The sequence below is a fragment of the Bactrocera oleae genome, chromosome 2 (genome assembly GCF_042242935.1).
Source record: "Bactrocera oleae isolate idBacOlea1 chromosome 2, idBacOlea1, whole genome shotgun sequence".
Classification (NCBI taxonomy): domain Eukaryota; kingdom Metazoa; phylum Arthropoda; class Insecta; order Diptera; family Tephritidae; genus Bactrocera; species Bactrocera oleae.
In genome coordinates this window covers 71,691,462-71,710,704 of record NC_091536.1, presented here as the reverse complement: position 1 = coordinate 71,710,704, position 19,243 = coordinate 71,691,462, and the positions used below count along the sequence as shown (strand labels likewise).

At 34.8% G+C, this 19,243-nt stretch overlaps 1 protein-coding gene across 2 annotated transcripts in view; it reads right to left on the bottom strand.

Moving 5' to 3' along the window:
• The window catches only part of Kul (Kuzbanian-like), a 104,375-nt gene extending 85,436 nt beyond the window's left edge, over window positions 1-18,939 (bottom strand). The window contains exon 1 of one of the 2 annotated variants that reach the window (XM_036368101.2): window positions 18,039-18,939. The gene's annotated coding sequence lies outside the window, so the exon portion shown is untranslated. The remainder of the gene's footprint in view (window positions 1-18,038) is intronic. The other variant, XM_014235185.3, reaches the window with a different exon arrangement.
• Between the last annotated feature and the right edge of the window lie 304 nt (window positions 18,940-19,243).

Here is a 19,243-nt window from a genome sequence, read left to right as displayed (position 1 = left end):
CAACAACAATACAAAATTTCTGTGCAGTAGTTGATCCCTGGTTTTAAGATAAATGCGTATAAAAATAGTCGCTACAGCAAATTTAAGTTTATTAGAATTTTGCTTTATCCTTTTTATTCTCTTAACATACTAAGAGGCTTCGTTCCAGGCCCGTTGTTAGACCTTAAAGCGGTTTGTGCGTGTCCTAATGTAGTTACAATCTCGTTTTCTCTCACATCATATTATATAGCTTACCTTTAAAGCCGTGCTGATCTTTCTTCCATTTTAATGCTTACATACTTAGGTGTATGTGTATGTAAACAGATGAACCAAATTCTGCTTAGGTACCATGAAAAATATTTGAAAATTTTGTGCCAAGAAAATGAAAGAAATAAATGCGCACAGAATGCTTAATATATCCCTTTAGTCGGATCACAGGTCTATAATCATTCGCTGAATGACAACGTTAATACCTGAACTGTTCCAAATATAACTTGGGATACACTATAGTGCTATTAGTTAACAAACTATAAAAAATAGTATACGGTCAAAAAGGTTCAGGAATTTTTGTAAGAACGTGGCAGTATTTTCTTTAATTTTAAATAAATTAAAATAATTTTTTTTTTAATAAGTAATTACTTCTTTTCTTTTGACGAATTTAGACAAATACAAAATAATTCCTGTCTATATAACCGTATTTGAGAGATATTCCTAATTTAATTAAATTCCTTACTAAAACAATAGGACGTATAACATATTCAACGTTTATTTTAACTACAGCGCTGAAATGTAAGCAACATTTACTGCTCCATTTAGAAATCTGCACTTTTGTAAATACACTAATTAGGAATTTAAGAGTGTTTTTTGGGTGGAGTGGGGTGGAGTGATTTTGGCCTCTCGATTTGAACAAAATACTTTCTTTGGATTTAAGAAACAGTGATATCTTAAGATAGTTTTTAATTTAAAAAAAATAATCCTTTCACTTAGGGAGTATTCTAATCTTGAAAGAAGAAAATAGTTTAACTATTAAAGAATATGCCTACAAGAGATTTTTCAAAGTTCATGTTATTTTTGGAGATATAGGTATTTTGCCGGCCTGGTATCCAATCGGTGCCACGCCCACCATCTAATTTTGAACATGGTTCCTATAAAATCATCTTATACCATCCCAAAGATAAAATTTAATGTCTCTGACTTGTTTAGTGCTTGATTTATCGCGCTTTTAGTAGTTTTTAACAGTACCGTTATAAGGGAAGTGGGCGAGGTTGTTACCCGATTTCACAAATTTTCACAACGTCGATGGATATGCTAAAAACATTTGTTCCCAGTGAATTTTTTTATTATAGCTTCAGTGGTATAGGAGATATGCACATTAAACTGATTAAGGGGCGGTACCACGCCCACTTAAAAACAAAACTTTAAACTGTAGATGCCCTTCCCTAATGTGATCCTGTATACCAAATAAGGGTATTGTATCTTGTTGAGGAGCTTAGTTATGTCAATTTATTGGTTTTTGATTAATGGCGTTTTGTGGGCGTGGCAGTGGTCCGATTACGCCCATCTGTAATACCAACCGTCTTACGGTATCAAGAAATATGTGTACCAAGTTTCATAAAGATATCTCAGTTTTTACTCAAGTTACAGCTAGCACAGACGGACGGACGGACGGACGGACAGACAGTCAGCCGGATTTTAACTCGTCTCTTCATCCTGATCAGTTATATATATATAACCCGATAAGTTTTAGGTGATACAAACAACTGTTAGGTGAACAAAACTATTATACTCTGTAACAACATATTGCGAGAGTATAAAAATTATTTAAAGCAATTGAGAAGTAGACTTTTTAGAAAAAAGGTATCATTGCACATCACTTTATTTTAATCGGTCAGCTTGTTTGGCAGCTATATAATAGGGGTGCAAAATTTCAGATCGATATCTCAAAAATCGAGGGACTAGTTCGCATACACATACACTCCTACAGACGGACAGACAGACGGACATGGCTAAATCGAAACAGCCTGTCACGCTGATCATTTATAATATAAAGCGTCTCTGACGCTTCCTTTAGGGTGTTACAACCACCGTTGCAAACTTAATATACCCTGTTCAGTGTATAAAAAGCAATATTGCCCTGATACTCGTATAAAAACTAATACTATCAGTTGCGTTTTGAAAAATCTCAACCAGGCAACACTAACAGCACTATACTTCAGTAGTAAACCCACAATTAAATAATCATAAGCTTCCCCCAAATAAAAAACCCTAACTGGTTAGGCGTTGAATCACACACACATACATAATTAACTAATAATGAAATAAAAGTTGCGAAAATTATGCCAATTAGGTGCTTAAACGCGCTAATTAACCCACCTCAAAATGACAACACTCACCACCAACGGAGCACAAAGTTGGACGGCCGTATGAGTAACGCAACAAAAACAAATGAAATAATAATAAAGTAAAACAAAATATAAATAAAGCATAAACGCGTAGAGAAATGTGTGTAAAAGTAATGAAAATAAAAGTAAACGATTAAATGCATAGGAAGAAGTAGAAGTAATAACTGTCACATTGCAACAATTAATCCATTACAGTCAACTGCTGGCCAAGCCTTAGCCAACTAGCAAGCACTTCATCACATGTCATACAAGTATTGCGTGTTTGTGTATGCATGTGTGTGTGCGCATATTACACACCTCAATTTATTTCGAGGAAGATACTTCCCTATGACGGATAAATTTATATACATATGTGTGTGTGTTGCCACTCGACCATATGTCTAATCCGCGTGTGTGTTTGTATACTCGTAATGTGTATGTGCACTCGTTTAGCCACTCGTGAAGCGCAGATAGATGCGTAATTCCCGTATAATTGAGTACAAGAAGAACCAAACTTATCCGACGGATACACAGCACCGCACAAAAGAATAAAAACAGCGCAACCATACAGCCATACAGCAGTAAATACATACATACATATATACAAATGCATGTGTGCGTGTGTGTAAATGTACAGATATGCAGTCATATTATATGCGCGTAAGTAGAAAGAAGCTCACGTTGAGCAAAGCTGACTTGCGGTGCTGTGGCCGTGTTGCATTAGGAATCGAAGCTGGTGGGACACTGATAAAGTACATACGGGCTAGAATGCTGGCAGCTGGGAGCCCACGAAACCCACCTAACAAGTTTGAAGCCAACAATCCAAACAAAAAACCAACATCAAATCGTCGTGCCAACCAAATAACTAACAAAGCGTACAGCCAGTCGGTTGGGCCATACCTTACACACACATACACAATATTATATAAAGATACAACCTGCAATCGTACCATAGACTATACGAGGAGTCGAACACGGGCAGTCAGCAAGAATGCATAGAAGATGAAATCAGAAAGCCATATACCAAAGTAGAGTACTACCAATAGCACAAAACACACTCACCTATAGACAAATGTACAACTTTAAGCCATAGAATCTACAGCTAAATTTCAGTTTTTATTAGGGTGAGCCAAAAATTAACTTATCGGATTCATGTGCTATTATGAACCTACTTACCAAAAATAAATATACGCCCAAGTCAAATAAAATAAAATAGAACAAGTAAGAAAGACCTAAATTCGAGTGTAACCGAATCTTTTATACAGCGAATATTATACTAAAATCATCAAATGAGATATGTGTGATGACAAACTCAACCGAAGTGGCTAAAATTAATATATTGAGTTGCTGTGAAAAACGTCGACCAAAGGATCGGAATTCCTTATATAGGGATATGAGGTTTAGACCAAGAAGTTAAGGGAATTATTGATTTGTTTCAATCCATTACTAATACAAAGATATATTATTAATAAATTTCAATACTATTTCTCACAGATTGACCGATATTTACGGCAAAATGTCTGCCAAATACACTGGGGTCTACATATTTGGCGTATGGGTTATTGAAAAGTTATAGCCCGATTTTGACAATTTTTATGCGTAAGATGGAATATCTTGAGGGAACTTTTTGTGCAAACTTTTAACTTTATATACTGGAAAGCGAAAGAATCTGCTGGAATTTTTATATTAGAAGTAGGCGTGGTTTTTATCTGATTTCAAAAAATTCAATATCTTATTACATACTGAATTTGGTTGAAATCGGTCGGGCATGTCGTGATATATGAAATTTCACCTAAGTATGGGCGGTGCCACGCCCATCGCCCAAATTTGATACCTGCTCCTATAAAGCCCTCTCATACCATCTAGGGTGAAAAATTGTATGCCTCTGAAGAATTTAGTTATTTATTTGAATTGAATGGAATCACACTAAGATAGATTTTTTAGGAGACTTTATGCTCTACAAGAATTTAAATTTTATTGTATTATAATTTGTAATATAATCATTAACAGTTCAAAAGTTCAAACCGAATGTTTTGCTTGTTATTTATGTATATAGGATACTTTGACACCTTTTAAATTTAAGCTAAAAATCATGCCTTGCAGAGATATTTGGTTCTATATATAGGTTGATTTTAACCCATAATTTCGATATTAGTGCTTTTTGGCCCACCCTAGTGTGTATGTGTGTATGAACGCCTCTGCTTGCTCTGGAAGGTGTCTCTAGGTGTTCGTGGTGTATCCATTCCTATAGAATAAAAGAGAAGCGCGCAAATACAAAATGATTTTCATAAAGAAAGAAGAAATAAAATTCACTAACGATGCGCAAAACGTAAAACAAAAACGAAAACAACAATAGCAACAGCAAAAACAAGAAAAAAGCCAACAAAGCTCAAAACATTTTCCGACCTAAGAGCAGCGCCTCGCAATAAAAACGCTAACTAACAAAACGGTAGGCTATCTATATATATCTGTATCTATATATACATATGTATATATGTATACATGTGTTTGTATGTAAGTTTGTTTGTAAGCATATTCTCGTTGTTTGTGGCGCTCAAGCAAAACTTTTGGAGCTTAGAGCGTGGAACATGGAGCACGAAGTAAAAAAGAGTGCGAACGCAACAACATAAGCGCGAAAGCATGCGCAGTGCCTTACTGTTTACGCGACTCATGCACAACTTACACACTTACATATATGTATATATGTACTATACATATTAAAATGTAGCAAATGGTGTATAGATAGCTTTGGTGGCCTGGTGGGTTGGTGGGCTGATTGTGAGGCTGTTTTGTGAGTTGTTGTTTGCTGTGCGGTTAACGCTGCATACAAACACACATACATGTACATATATGCATATACATATATGTATATGCATATACATATATGTACTCGTATTTTGTACTCACAAACTCCGGCACTCGCTGGCAGGCGCTGCAACAAAGTTGGGAGTTCATGGTAACAGCGCTAAGTTGGTGCCAAATATATACACACACATGTATGTAAATATGTATGTCTGTATGCCTGTGTTCCTTCAAAAGTCTGTATATTTGGAGAGTTGCCGAGTTTTAAGTTGATTAAGAAAGCATTGCAAATACTCGTACTGATGATTATAACATATTATTATTGCTGTACTTCTTTGTTTGTATGTATTTATGTATGTGCGTTTGTATGTATCTTTTTATAATGTGCCAACTTACGGGCTTATGTAAATATGTGTTAATGTGCTGCTTAAAATATATAGGTATAATAATTATGTAAGCGGTTTTGATTAAGCAAATGCGTCAGATATAAATTCTTATATATGTATTTATATTGTACATAGTATGCATTAGGGTGGGTTAAAAAACCGTATGTGTTTTTATCGCTTGGAACTACGAAAAATTTGTTGGTGGACACCTTTAAGAAAGGCCCTCCAAGAATCAGCTCTTAATTGTAACTGGAAAACATAAATACTCCGCTTTACCGTTATTTATTTTTCCTTATGATCGATTTCTATATGGCTTCGAACTACTTGAAAACATTTTTCGTTTTATGGATTTTGTAGGAAATTTATCGCTCTTCAAAAATGATCCATAACGATTTTTTCGTAAACCTAACTATTTAAAGATATTAACGTCTGAAGTGGACAATATTAAGACAAATCTGTTTTTTCCATTGAATTTTATAACTCAATTAAAAAATAATAATAATTTTAAATTGCAAAGCTCATGGTCGTATAGAACATTTCTCTGCGCTACGAAAAAACCGTAAGAGACCATTTTGTAGAGCATTCAATTTTCTACAAAATAAAAAATCTATGAAGCGAGCAATTTTTCAAGTGCATTATGCATATGCATTTTCTATCTGATAGTAAGAAAAAATAGAAAACTGTAAGGCGCAGGACCTTCGCGTTACAATTAAAAGCTCATACTTAGAAAGCTTTTCTACAGACTATTAACCAATTTTTCAGAGCACGATGCGAAAAAAACATTATTATTTTTACCCACCCTATTATGTATGTATATGTTTGCCGATGCTTATGTTCTTATAGAAAGAACTGTGTAAATTGAAATTTTATTAAGATTGCTAATATAATATAAATATTTTATATTAAAAAAATTGCATATTCAGGATAATTATAACAGAATCATTTATAACAGATCTCACTAAAGTAATATCAAATGTTTATCTTTCTTAAATCGAAAATAATTTTCATTCATTATTTCACAATTCAGAAAATTATTAGGAAATTATTTTTTATTTATTTTTTATATGTATAAATTCATGAAATTTATCATCAAAATTTATTTATCCAGTAAATTAAAATACTATAAAGATAAGCAAATTATCACCTAACATTATTTAGTTTTTTAATAAGAAACAAGTTGGTTTTTGCAGCAACCAAAACTTTAAAAATGTAAATTTCATGCAATAAAATATATCCCAATAAAATAAAAAAATTTAAATGAACAAATAAAAATGTGGATAAAATTTATCTCAATAATATCAAAATCTTGTCTCTAGACTAACTTTACAATATTATATTACTGTCATTTCTTCACTATTAACAAAAAACATTAAAACGTGAAAAAAACTTCTCTTTAAAGTATTGATTAAGTATTTACAATAATTTTGAATTTACATAAATTCTGAAAAATGAGAAATCTTTTTAGGCTGAAAATGCAAAATTTTAAGGCGCACATCTAGTGTGACAGCGTATAAAAGGCGATGTTTGAAAAAAAATACTGCTGTGCCATTATTTCAAAAGATTATATTGAAGTGCGGTTTTCCATATGAAGCACGCAACAAGGATTCCACTTTTTCTGTTTTAAATAAGCGAAATTTAAATATACTTGTATATATATATTTTTTAATTTTTAATTTAAAATTGTTTACCATAGTAACTTAATTTAGCGATACAAAGTAAGCAGAAATATAATGTAATCTGATTTGATTTATCTTGAGAACTTTTCAATTTGATCATATTTCTTCTTTTATTTACTTTATTATTCAACTTTATTTCTTGGATTTCTAATTCGCAATAATCATCGTTTATTTGCTTTGCTTTATTATTAAACATAAAAGTTAACAAAGTCATAAACAAATAAATAAAAAACAATTTAAAAAAATTAAAAATTCACCAAAATTAATTATTTTTATCTTCCTATTTTTATGTTTTTTTTGTGTAGTTTTTACTGTCGAAGGTGACTCTTTAATTAACATAGCATCAATTCAACATTACATATTTATGTATGTTCATGCCTAGAAGCATATCAAATATTAAGGTGTATATGCATGTATATGTGGTATGTACTACAGACATACATTACATCTGAATGTATATATACACATATGTACATGTATTTATTATTTAGAATAACGCCACAGTCAAAGCTTCGTTAAAAGCGACTTCAAAGGAATCGCTTTAAAATGGTAAGAAGGGGAGAAGAAGAAGAATAAGCCAAAAAGATAAAAACAAACGAATTGATGATCTCATGAAATTGCGAGTATTCTTCCCTCGTTTCTTAAGCTGGCCTCATTTCATATTTTAGTATTTGCTTGGGATCGGCGTTTGTTGGTTGCCATTAATTAACGATACAAAGCTAAGAATATTTATATTTGTATGTACATATGTAAGTTTAAATATATATGTATACCTAATTATATACTATACTTAAATTTGTATGTAAACGTATTAATGTAACGCTCGATTTCCGCAATTATAATCTCTGCACATGCTCGTTTGCCTAATTAAAAGGGCAAATCTGGTTTATAATCGAGACTTTAAAAATATTTAAACGACGAAGTTAAGCTTATAGAGGTTATGTACATACCTACAAGCGTTAGAAGAATAGATCAAAAATTCATGGAATTGTGTTGGGTAACCATTAAATTGAATTGCGTGAGTTAATTGACAACATCCCAATAGAATGTGTAAGTCATATCATTCACGAATTTTTACAAAGAAACAAGAAAAAAAGTTAACTTCGGCTAAATAGAAGTTGGTATTAGTAAAAAAAAAAGTTTTCCATACAAGAACTTGATTTTGATCGATCGGTTTGTATGGCAGCAATATCCTAAGGTGCTCCATTTTATACGGTTTCGACAAATGAACTGCTTCTTGGGGAGAAAAGGACGTGTGCAAAATTTTAGATCGGTATGTCAAAAGCTGCTGGGCTAGTTCGCGTATATATAAACAGACGGACATGGCTAAATGGACACTACTCGCCACGCAGATCATTTATATAATATAGTACTAATTTTTTGGGGTCACCGACGTTTCCTTCTAGGTGTTACAAACTATAACCAATATAAAAAGATTTATTCGCCGGATTTGACCTGCAGGGGCTATTACCTTCTGCAGACTTAAAATGGCTTGCTCGAAAAAGATTTCCCTCAAATAACGAGATCATAGTGAGAACAGACGCCTATTTTAAAGGTATTGAAGTGTTTTAAAATCGAATCGGTATTGAAATACACAAGCACTCTTATAACATATTCATTACTCCAGTTGATGATTATGTCGCAGAAAAAATCCACATTTTCATTCAAAATAATATTCTTTCAAACTTTTTTGAAACCTTAATTGGAACTCTGAGTTCATAAAGAAGTTATCATCATTTTCTTCCTGAAAGTATCTGAATCTGTAACATATCACACATAGGAATCTTTAACATCATAAGATCTCAACCTATAATGGTTATCCTTAAAATGTCTATATGTTATAAGTAGGTAATGATTATTACGTAGAATTACGATATTAGCGCAAACTGAATCCGAGGACGATTACCCTTGAACGTACTCAAACCATTCCATCCGATAACATTTGAAACTCTTAGCATTCGACTGTCTCGTTTACATACATTTCTCATTCTATTTTCATTTAACAGAAATCGCGCTCATTCTTTAAATCTATATTCTGCACGACTCAAGATTTAAGCACAGCTTTAGTTGTGTTCTTTTATAACAAGACTCTAACCTCGATTATTCATATACTCGATAATTTGCAGAAAGATCTTTTATTTCTTTGCCCTGGGCTCACTTTTCAGTTTTATCTACTCTTTCTATCTCTCTCTCTTGAATCTTCTACCTCGTCAGAATATAATGATGAAAACATCTGAGCAACTGATATCGTTCGAATTATAAGTAGCAGAGGAGAAAGCCGAACAATGCTGTAGATTTGGTAGCCTAGCCTCTCGGAGAAAAAAGCGATCTGAGCAAACACCTACCAATAAATTATATGCTTATTAAAATATTCTTAGCAAGATTCTTCCGGGTTTTCAGTCAGTCAAGTTGCTTTTAATGCTTGGTGCATTTTTTAAGACTCATTCGAATCAAGTCACTGTAATGCTCTGCAAAACCTTGATGTTATTATATTTATTACCCTGGGAAAGCATGGTCAATAACTCAATCAGTTCGCGCATAATAATAATAATAATTTTTTGTTGACCAAAACTTCACTCTTTCGCAAGTCCAATTTGCGCTCACACGTAATGACATTAACTTGAGCGTTATTTATGCGCCTCGTATGTGCCACGGTACGGAAATGTGCAAACGATGTAAATGTTTACAACTTCATTTATTAGCGACCGTCGACGGCCATAGACAGGAGAATCAAACAAGCAAAAACTATTTCACGTTCAACGAGTCACCAGGAGGCGAGGGACTGCACTAATAATATTATTATTCACGGCGCTTTCAACTACACTCTTTTTCACACTCGAACAACGGCCTCCTGTTTAGTGTGTGGATGAGTGTGCTTAGTAGTGTGCCGACACTCAATGAATTTGCCTCCTCTTGTCTTTCTCACTTTTTTTCAGTGTGTTCTTGGTCCAACCATTACCCAACCTTTTTATCATAGTTAAACACTGAATATAAATGGCCACCGGCGCTTCCACCATCAGAGCCACTGCAACGGCTGCTCTGAGTTTGACGCTTTTAAACGTAAAACAGCCATTTACATTGTTGTAGGCGAATTTGTTTGCTGTAATGAGGAGTCGGCTATAAAATGCTCATAAAATTCTTTGAAAGTAATAAATTTTACTGATTTCTTATAGCCTTTGCCTATTTCTATTTCGCTCGTTATTGCCCACGTCGCGTCGCAGCGAGTAGACAAAAGGCGGCGATGAAGAAACTGTAAAAATTGCAAAATTACTATTGAGCTGCAAAAGTAGCAGCAGGATTGTATGGAGGAGTGTTGTTGTAAGCACCTTCGCGACAAACACTCATACCCCTCAGACCCAGCACACAAAGAGAGCGGCGCTCGAGAATAATACTAAAAAGAACAATCATTGATTTTCTGTCACACATAAAAGTTGTCTTGAATTATTAATTAACAAAACGATAAACAATGGACGGACCCGGTGATGATAAGTTGATAAGTTCAATTGTGACAAACTGTTGGCAAAACAAAGCAACAATAAAGACGTAAGCGAAAGAAACAAACACCCGGTATGCTGGTAGTGGTCGTCGTATCAAAGTGCGCATTCATCTCAAGACTTTCGCAAAGTTTTTTGTTTGTTTATGTATTTGTGTTGATTAAGTTACCTGCAGGTAGGCACCTTTGCTAACATACACACACATATGTACATTAATAAGTTTTTGTTGTTAGTTATATAAGTGGTTGTATATAACAAAATACAAGGTGCTTGTTGAAGTAGATTAGGTCATATGACAAAGACAAATACATATACATACATACATATATATTTAGTGACGAAAAGATATACCCGGAAATCTGTACTCTCAAAAATCGACCGGGCTTAAATTTCCCCTATTAGGAAGGCTTAAGAAGTTCTTCGAAAGTTTGCGAATAATGTGCGTTTAAAAACTGTTCCCGACACTTCTTGAAAAATTTTGTGCTAAAATGTACTTTTTCAATATTTTTAGAAAAATTCCTCAAAATAATTATGCTATACGCTTCTGGCGAGGAACCTTTCAAGGCAGTTACATTAAATTTTGTCTTCGTCTGTTTACGAGTACTTCTAACATATACTTCGAACATAGAACAAATACATCCTCAAATAATTTATTAAACAAGGTTTTTTCAAAAATAAGTTAAACAAAACGCTCTAGCCAGCTACGTTAAGCATATGAGTTAGGTTAGGTTAGGTTAGGTTAGCGGGTCGATCCTAAGAAGGATCACACTTGGACAGCTTAAACGCCGGTCCGTTGTGGTACCCAAAACTCCTATGAGCCGGATCAATAGACCCTTACATGTCGACAAAGCGCTTTGTGCCTATGACAAACTTGTAACTAAGAACTAAGAAGTGGCAGTGGAACAGCGAAAGAAGAACGACGGAGTTAAGGGTTTAGTACGTAGGCGCTATGCGAAGCTTGAGAAGATATAATTCTGAAGAAAATGTCTCATTAGCGAATAGTATGAACCGTGATTGTCGTACGCAATATGACGGTACCTTTTGAGGATTTCTCCTACAAGGTCTTTCGCAGATGTTAGGACACAAAAGAAACCAAGATTAGCAGTTTCGAAGGCTTAAGTGGGAGTAGAGAAGAATATATGTACGTCATAAGGTGTAGCTCAATTGATAGTAGCTAAATATAATGTATAGAGGAGTAAAAGAAAAATTGATAGATTTTCCGTAAAGCATATGATAGAACATTGTTCAGATGATCTTCAAATCGCCGTAATTCATAATAAACAAGTAAGGAAGGGCTAAGTTCGGATGTAACCGAACATTTTATACTCTCGCAAAGTCAAATGGTATACTCGTTTGAGATTTCTTTGTGGATTGACTGATATTTTCGGTAGAAGGTCAACTATAGGCACTGGGGTCCACATATTTAGTACTTAGGGGTTTGAACAGTTTTGGTTCGATTTAGACAATTTTTGGCCGCAGGGTGGCATACTTTAATTGCATTATTCACGCAAAGTTTTACCCCGATATAATCATTGTTACCTGATTTGCATAGTGGAAAGTGAAAGAATCAGATGGCATTGAAAATGGTGTTACATGGGAAGTAAGCGTGATTGTAGTCCGATTTCGCCCATTTTCGCACTATTACATAGAAACATGAAAAGAACGTTATGCACCGAATTTGGTTGAAATCGGTTGAGCAGATCTCAAGATATGGGTTTTCACCTAAAAGTGGGCTGTACCACGCCCACTGACTAATTTTGAACGCGCTTCCTATAAAGCCAATTTATACCATCTCAGAGATAAAATTTAATGTCTCTGGCGTGTTCAGTGCTTGATTTATCGCGCTTTTAGTAGTTTTTAACAGTACCGTTATATGGGGAGTGGGCGGAGTTGCCACCCGATTTCAACTATTTTCACACCGTCAATAGAAGCGCTAAAAAAATTTGCTTCTAGTGAATTTTGTTATTATAGCATTAGCGGTTTAGGAGATATGCGCATTAAACCTATTAGAGGCGGGACCACGCCCACTTTTCAAAAAAAAGTTATAACTGCAAATGCCCCTCCGTAATGTGATCCTGTGTACCAAATAACAGTCTTGTATCTTATTGCGGAGCTTAGTTATGGCAAGTTATTTGTTTTTGATTAATGGCGTTTTGTGGGCGTGGCAGTGGTCCGATTACGCCCATCTGCAATACCAACCGTCTCACGGTACCAAGAAACATGTCTACCAAGTTTCATAAAGATATCTCAATTTTAACTCAAGTTAGAGCTTGCACGGACGGACGGACGGACGGACGGACGGACAGACAGTCACCCAGATTTCAACTCGTCTCTTCATCCTGATCATTTATATATATATAACCCTATATCTAACTCGATTAGTTTTAGTTGATACAAACAACCGTTAGGTGAACAAAACTATTATACTCTGTAGCAACAGGTTGCGAGAGTATAAAAATATACGACAACATTCCTTGGAAACTGGAAGACGACGCTGCGAAAGAAGAGCTCTTCGTAAAAAAGCTCGAAGCTTAAAAATTTATAAACAAATAAGTGATTTGGCCTTATCCAATATTATTTTAAAAAATATATGTAAATACACCACATAAGCCGCCGGATCTGCTTACCGGTATTTATATACACACATTATTTCTAATAAAGTTGGAGTAACGCCCAACTCTTCACTCACGATCTTGCATGCGTAGTGTGTCGGCAAGTTAGAAGACATATCGACGTAGACCATCCTACTGGTTGTTGCTTGCACTTCGAATGTCAGTAAATGGGCACGTGTAAGTTTGTTACCCAATTACAGTTTGAAAAGTGGGAAAATGAAACGGTCCACAAATCCTCTGCTTATTGCCAATAAGTTCAGCGTTATATTCCTATGCATGTGTGTGTATGGCAGTGAATGTTCGTGCATTTACTTAAATAGACAGAACCGTCCGTCAGTTCGTCAACCAAGCAGAAACGGTAATTACCAGCATCAATTTCATTTAATAACAGATTCTTTTCTCATTCTCATTTCCCCTTTGTTTGCTAACTACGCGCTGCGGTGCTGCGCTAGCACTTTTGCTGCCACTATACGTTCAAAGACATACACATATATACGCATATTTTTATACCCCGAACAGGGTATATTAAGTTTGCCACGAAGTTTATAATACCCAACAGGAAACATTGAAGACCCTATAAAATATATACATACATATATAAATGATCAGCGTGACGAGCTGAGTTGAGAAGTCTATCTGCATATAAGCGAACTAGCCTCTCAGTTTTTGGGATATCGTTCTGAAACTTTGCAAACGTCCTCTTCTCCTCAAGAAGCTGCTTACTTGTCGGAAACGCCGACATCGAACCACTTTGGCATATAACTGTCATATAAATTGAACGAACGGAATTAAGTACTTGCTTGGAAAACTCTTTCATTTATCGAAATATCTTTCCGAAATTTGACATGAATTATTGTCCAAGTCGTTAGAACAATCTCCAAACAAATTGCTTAGATCGGAGCACTATAGCATATAGCTGCCATATAAACTGAACAATCAAAATCAAGTTCTTTTATGGAAACTTTTGTATTTGTGAAGGGTATTCTAACTTCGGTGCAACCGAAGTTTACGTTTTTTCTTGTTTCTGACATTAACTTGGCGCTGTTGATTTTCCATGTTCAGCGAAATGCGTTCCACATGCATACATACATACATACACATATATTTATAGTGAGCTTTGTATTTGTAAATCTTTATGGTTGGCGCTCCTCTATTAATTCCACCTTTACAGCGCCGCTTCTTAAACTGCTTGGCCTACGCTTTTGCATATTTGCTTTTGTGTCTACTTATTAACCAAAAAACATACAGAAAGCACAAATAGCAACAACAACAGCAACAACAAAGACAGTGTGTAATGCAAATAGCGAAACGGTTGACGTTTCTGCATTGCTGGTTTACAACAGCAGCAACAACAACAGCAATAAACAGCAACAGCATCAGCTTTGGCCGCGGCTTTGAAGGTGAACCACTAACACTTTAGCAATTTATTTTGTAAAGCCATTTTTTATATTTTGTTTACTGTTGTTTTTGTTTTCCAGCAAACAAATAAGGCAGCTTGTCGCGTAAAGCCACATAGAAACCCATAATTTTGCTATTTATATTAGGCACACGCATAACCAGCACACACACACATACACAAACAAGCGTATTCACACACACACACACGTCTAAACATATGCGCTTTAACGCCGCAAACAAATGCGCAAAGTGAGGTAAGTATGTAATTAGCCGTGTGTTAAGTGTAATTTTAGCAGTCACTGTCGCATGTTTGTTGGTCAAATATGATACGCACTCTGAGGCAAGTAAGTAACTAAGCTATTATTAAAATAGAAATATGATGTGCATCTTTTTCATTGCCAAACTGCAAACATATATATTTACATACAAATATACACATGTACTTATTTGTAACATAGGTATTTTGTTTTGATGCTGTGAAGCCTTGCTTTTTAGTCTCATTAACCGCAGGTTTACTTATTTTAATCAAAGCAGTTGCCCCCCAGAACAGCAGATGAGTTTGACGGTCATCTTTGAAATAAAAATCGAGTACCATCTCAAGAGCATCCGAACTGACTTCAAATAAGAAACAGAAAAAATCTCCCTTAGATTATATATTTTCCATTTTGGATGTAAAATTATTAAGTTGTATAAATTGGTGCTATGGCATCTAAACTTGGCTAGAACAAGAAAACACGTTAACTTCAGTTGCACCGAAGCTATATACCCTTCACAGAACTTGTTCTGTTGACACTGTTGTCTTAGAAAATAACTGATGCTAAATTTTGTGAAGATACCTCGTCAAATAAAAAAGTTTCCCATACAAGTACTTGATTCCGGGGTACTTGATGTTCAGGGTATAATTAGGTGTACCAATATTAATGCTTTACTATCAGCTTTTTAATCACCATCACTATACAAACAGAGCTCTAACTAGTTGTTTGTAGAAGCAGCAATGTAGAAATTAATATTTTAATCAATCAATTCTTAAAGAGTCAGTTCTTGATGGTATTCATATCTCCTGCTTAATTCTTAGCTAAGCAACCAGTTGTATAGTGTTCTTATAAGCAGCCAATTTCAATTATTTTCACAATTTTCGGACCAGTCGGACTACTTCGATCACATTTACAATATATTGATCCGTGTATATAACTTATCGCCAAACCATTTGACCACCAAAATACAATCGTCATTAAATCGAGAACTAACAAATATCTACAATTTGTTTCTATATTTGAATATAGTTATTAGATGCGCAACTAAGTTGTCGCTGTTTTTTTAAATGAAAATGCTATTTTATTGTAAGAATTTGCAACCATTGAATTATTTAAAATATAGTCCATCGTTAGTCACAACTTTTTTCCGTCTTTCTGGCAAAGCTCGAACACCATTACAAAAAAACTGTTCATCTTGTGATGCCATACAAGAATCAAGTAATTTTTCGATGTCGTCTTAGAGTGGAACTGCTTCTGAACCAAACCATGTGCCATCAAACGGAATAAATAGTAATCGGACGGTGCACTATCTGGGGAATATGGCCCTTAAGCGTTTCCAGGTAGGTTTTAACGATTTGGCAACGTGAGGCCGAGCATTCTCACTCAGCAGAAACACTTATTTATTCACAGCATATATAGCGGCGTTGAAATGGCTTGGCGGATGACTCCCAACAATGAAACAAGCTCTTCTTGTATTTGACACGGATCCTCATCCAGCAACGTCTCCAATTCACCGTCTTCGAAGGTTTTTGACCTACCTTCCGCGGAGGGTCGTTAATATCGAAGTCGACGTCTTTGAACCGACTAAATCAATGACGGCACATTTTTTCACTTGTGGCAGCACCTCCGTAAACTTTTTGAAGTTCCCGATGTGCTTCAGCAGCTTTTTTTTTCTTTGACCGAAAGTAGAAAATCAACACCGCAAATGAAGATTATTTGGCAAACATCGAACATATTCGCACAAAGAAAATTATAGGGCACATATACAAAGTCACTAATGTGAAAACGCAGTTTGTTTTTCAAATGGCTAAGTAAAGTATGTCACGTTTTGGATATTGTATATTAAAATTAATCAACTTTATTATAATTCAACTTTATTATAACTTGTCATTATGTTTTAAAAACTATTTAGGGTAAAGTGACCGCCACGGCGAATAAATTCCAGCCGAGAGGCTCAATTTTCGGCCACTATTTGCAGCAACTGCGGCCGTATGAAGCAATAATGCGCCGAACATTCAATTCAGTTTCAAGCTTATCTGCTTAGTAAAGTGACTTCACTTAACCCTTAATAACGAAGCATGTCGTAATCTTTGAAATATATTCTAAGATTTAGCGTCTTGAGTCTATTACTTGAGAGAATGAATTTATTAAAGGGCTGTTAGCGTATCATGAAAGCTATGATTAACACGAAGTTATATATATAATACGTTTAAGAATAAGAAATTCTTTTTAATGAATGGTCTGTACCATGGCAAAACCTTATCTTCTCTAGCAGGTGTGTGGGTATCTTACGCAGGCATAAGGGCAGAGAAGAAACCAACAGCTGCGGATTCAGCGACGCAATGAAATTGGATAAGTATTTATGTTATACGGTATAACTAGACAGTAAATAAATAGGGTCATCTACAGAAGAATAAAATAAAAATTAAGTGAATTTCAAAAGTGTCGAGTATATGATAAAACTTCGTTCAGAAGATCGTTAAATCGCGGTTATACATTAAAAGAAACGTAAGACAGCGATCATTGGAATCTGGAAGACAATGCTTCGAAAGAAAAGCTTTTCGTAAAGAAGTTCAAAGTTTAAAAAAGTAATTTGGCTCAATTTGTTTATTGTTCTTCTCATTTCGTCTATTTATTCCATAATATTAATATATATTTATATTTTTTCATTTGTTAGATTCAAAATTAACTGTTTTTTTTGTGCTAGGATAACCACTTCATACCCTCGTCTTTCAAAATCAATTGTAAATGTTCTCCGATTTGTTTCCGCTAATTTAAGCCTCTATATTTACGTTAAATGACTGTTGATTTTGAAGTATTTCTCTGAAGACCAATATTAATATCTTAAATTCTTAACATATGGAAATGCCTAAAATACCATTACTTCAAACAAAAACGGTAAATTCCTTGGCTGAAGCAAATAAAGGAAGCAACTATGTTATAAGGGAAGTTCCCTTTCAATTTGTAATAAGTTTGGCAACCTTTTGTTCCCTCAACGTAAATTTCACTATGCAGTTATTCGTTATGTTGCGGTTGTGTTTTAAACTTTGACTCACCACAATTCTTTTTTTTTTTCTGCTGCTGCGGCGTATTATACTGATTTTTTGTATTTTTAAGTTTGTTTGGTATTGTTGTTATTGGTTCTGCTTTTCGTATGCTCAATTCGTTGATTTGGTTAATGTTGCATATGCGGTGCTGCTGCTTCTGCTCTTGCTGTTGCCTTTGTTGTTACTGTTGCTGTTGCTACTGCTACTTCTATATAAGCGACCGCTGCCACAACTAAGAAACCTGTTTTTCACAATTCTTCTGCTATTCACTTTTCGCATACACTTATACAAACACAAACACACACAATTTGTATACATATACACAAACACACGCGCGTTCACACAAATTTCGCACTTTTTCCTTCTTCTAGTGCTTCTTCTTATATCAATTTGACTTCTTTCGATTTTACAGATTCCAACTCAATTGCAAGAATTGAATCTATTGCGTTATTTTTTCCGTTTTCCGTTTCGTGTTTGTACGAATTTTTGCTGTTTTATTGGCCGAACCCGAAAAACTCCACCGTAAAAATATCTTTGATTTTCTTCGCTTATTCGCTTATAATATTTTTCTGTGAGTGCTAACGTAAATTATTCACACGCACATACACTACAGCTGTTACATGTATATACATACATTCATATATACTAGACAATATGAACGTTTGCGGACTGTTGCTTTATATATAGTGATTTAGCTGGACATTAATGCATTTGCATAAATGCACACATATATATTTATATAATTATTTATTTAATATTTATATTGATGCGAACGCAAGGAAAATTGTACACTTATTCAAAAGTGAAGGAACAAATAGTGACTTCTGTCGTGAACACCACGTTCCCCCCTTATTAACTAACAAACACCAAACGACCGTTCCACGTCGAGTCTATCCGATGACTACTGGTATCCAACTCAAACAGACTGACTATTGCTCCAACACACGCTTTGTAAAGACCAAATAATATGATTTTTCCAACTGCTCTCCAGTGCGTGCGCGCTCATACACTCTCTGACATGCGCTAGAGAGAGCAGCTTATTTGTTGTTTAACGTCCGCCAAGGTGGTTGAGAACGTAAGCCAAAGCATAAAAAACCGTAAACAACTTTTGGCCAAGAGCACCTTATACTCATGACTAATTTTTACTGTATACAAACGCACACAGCTATACAAACATGCATGCGCGTATATACTCATATGTATGTACATATGTA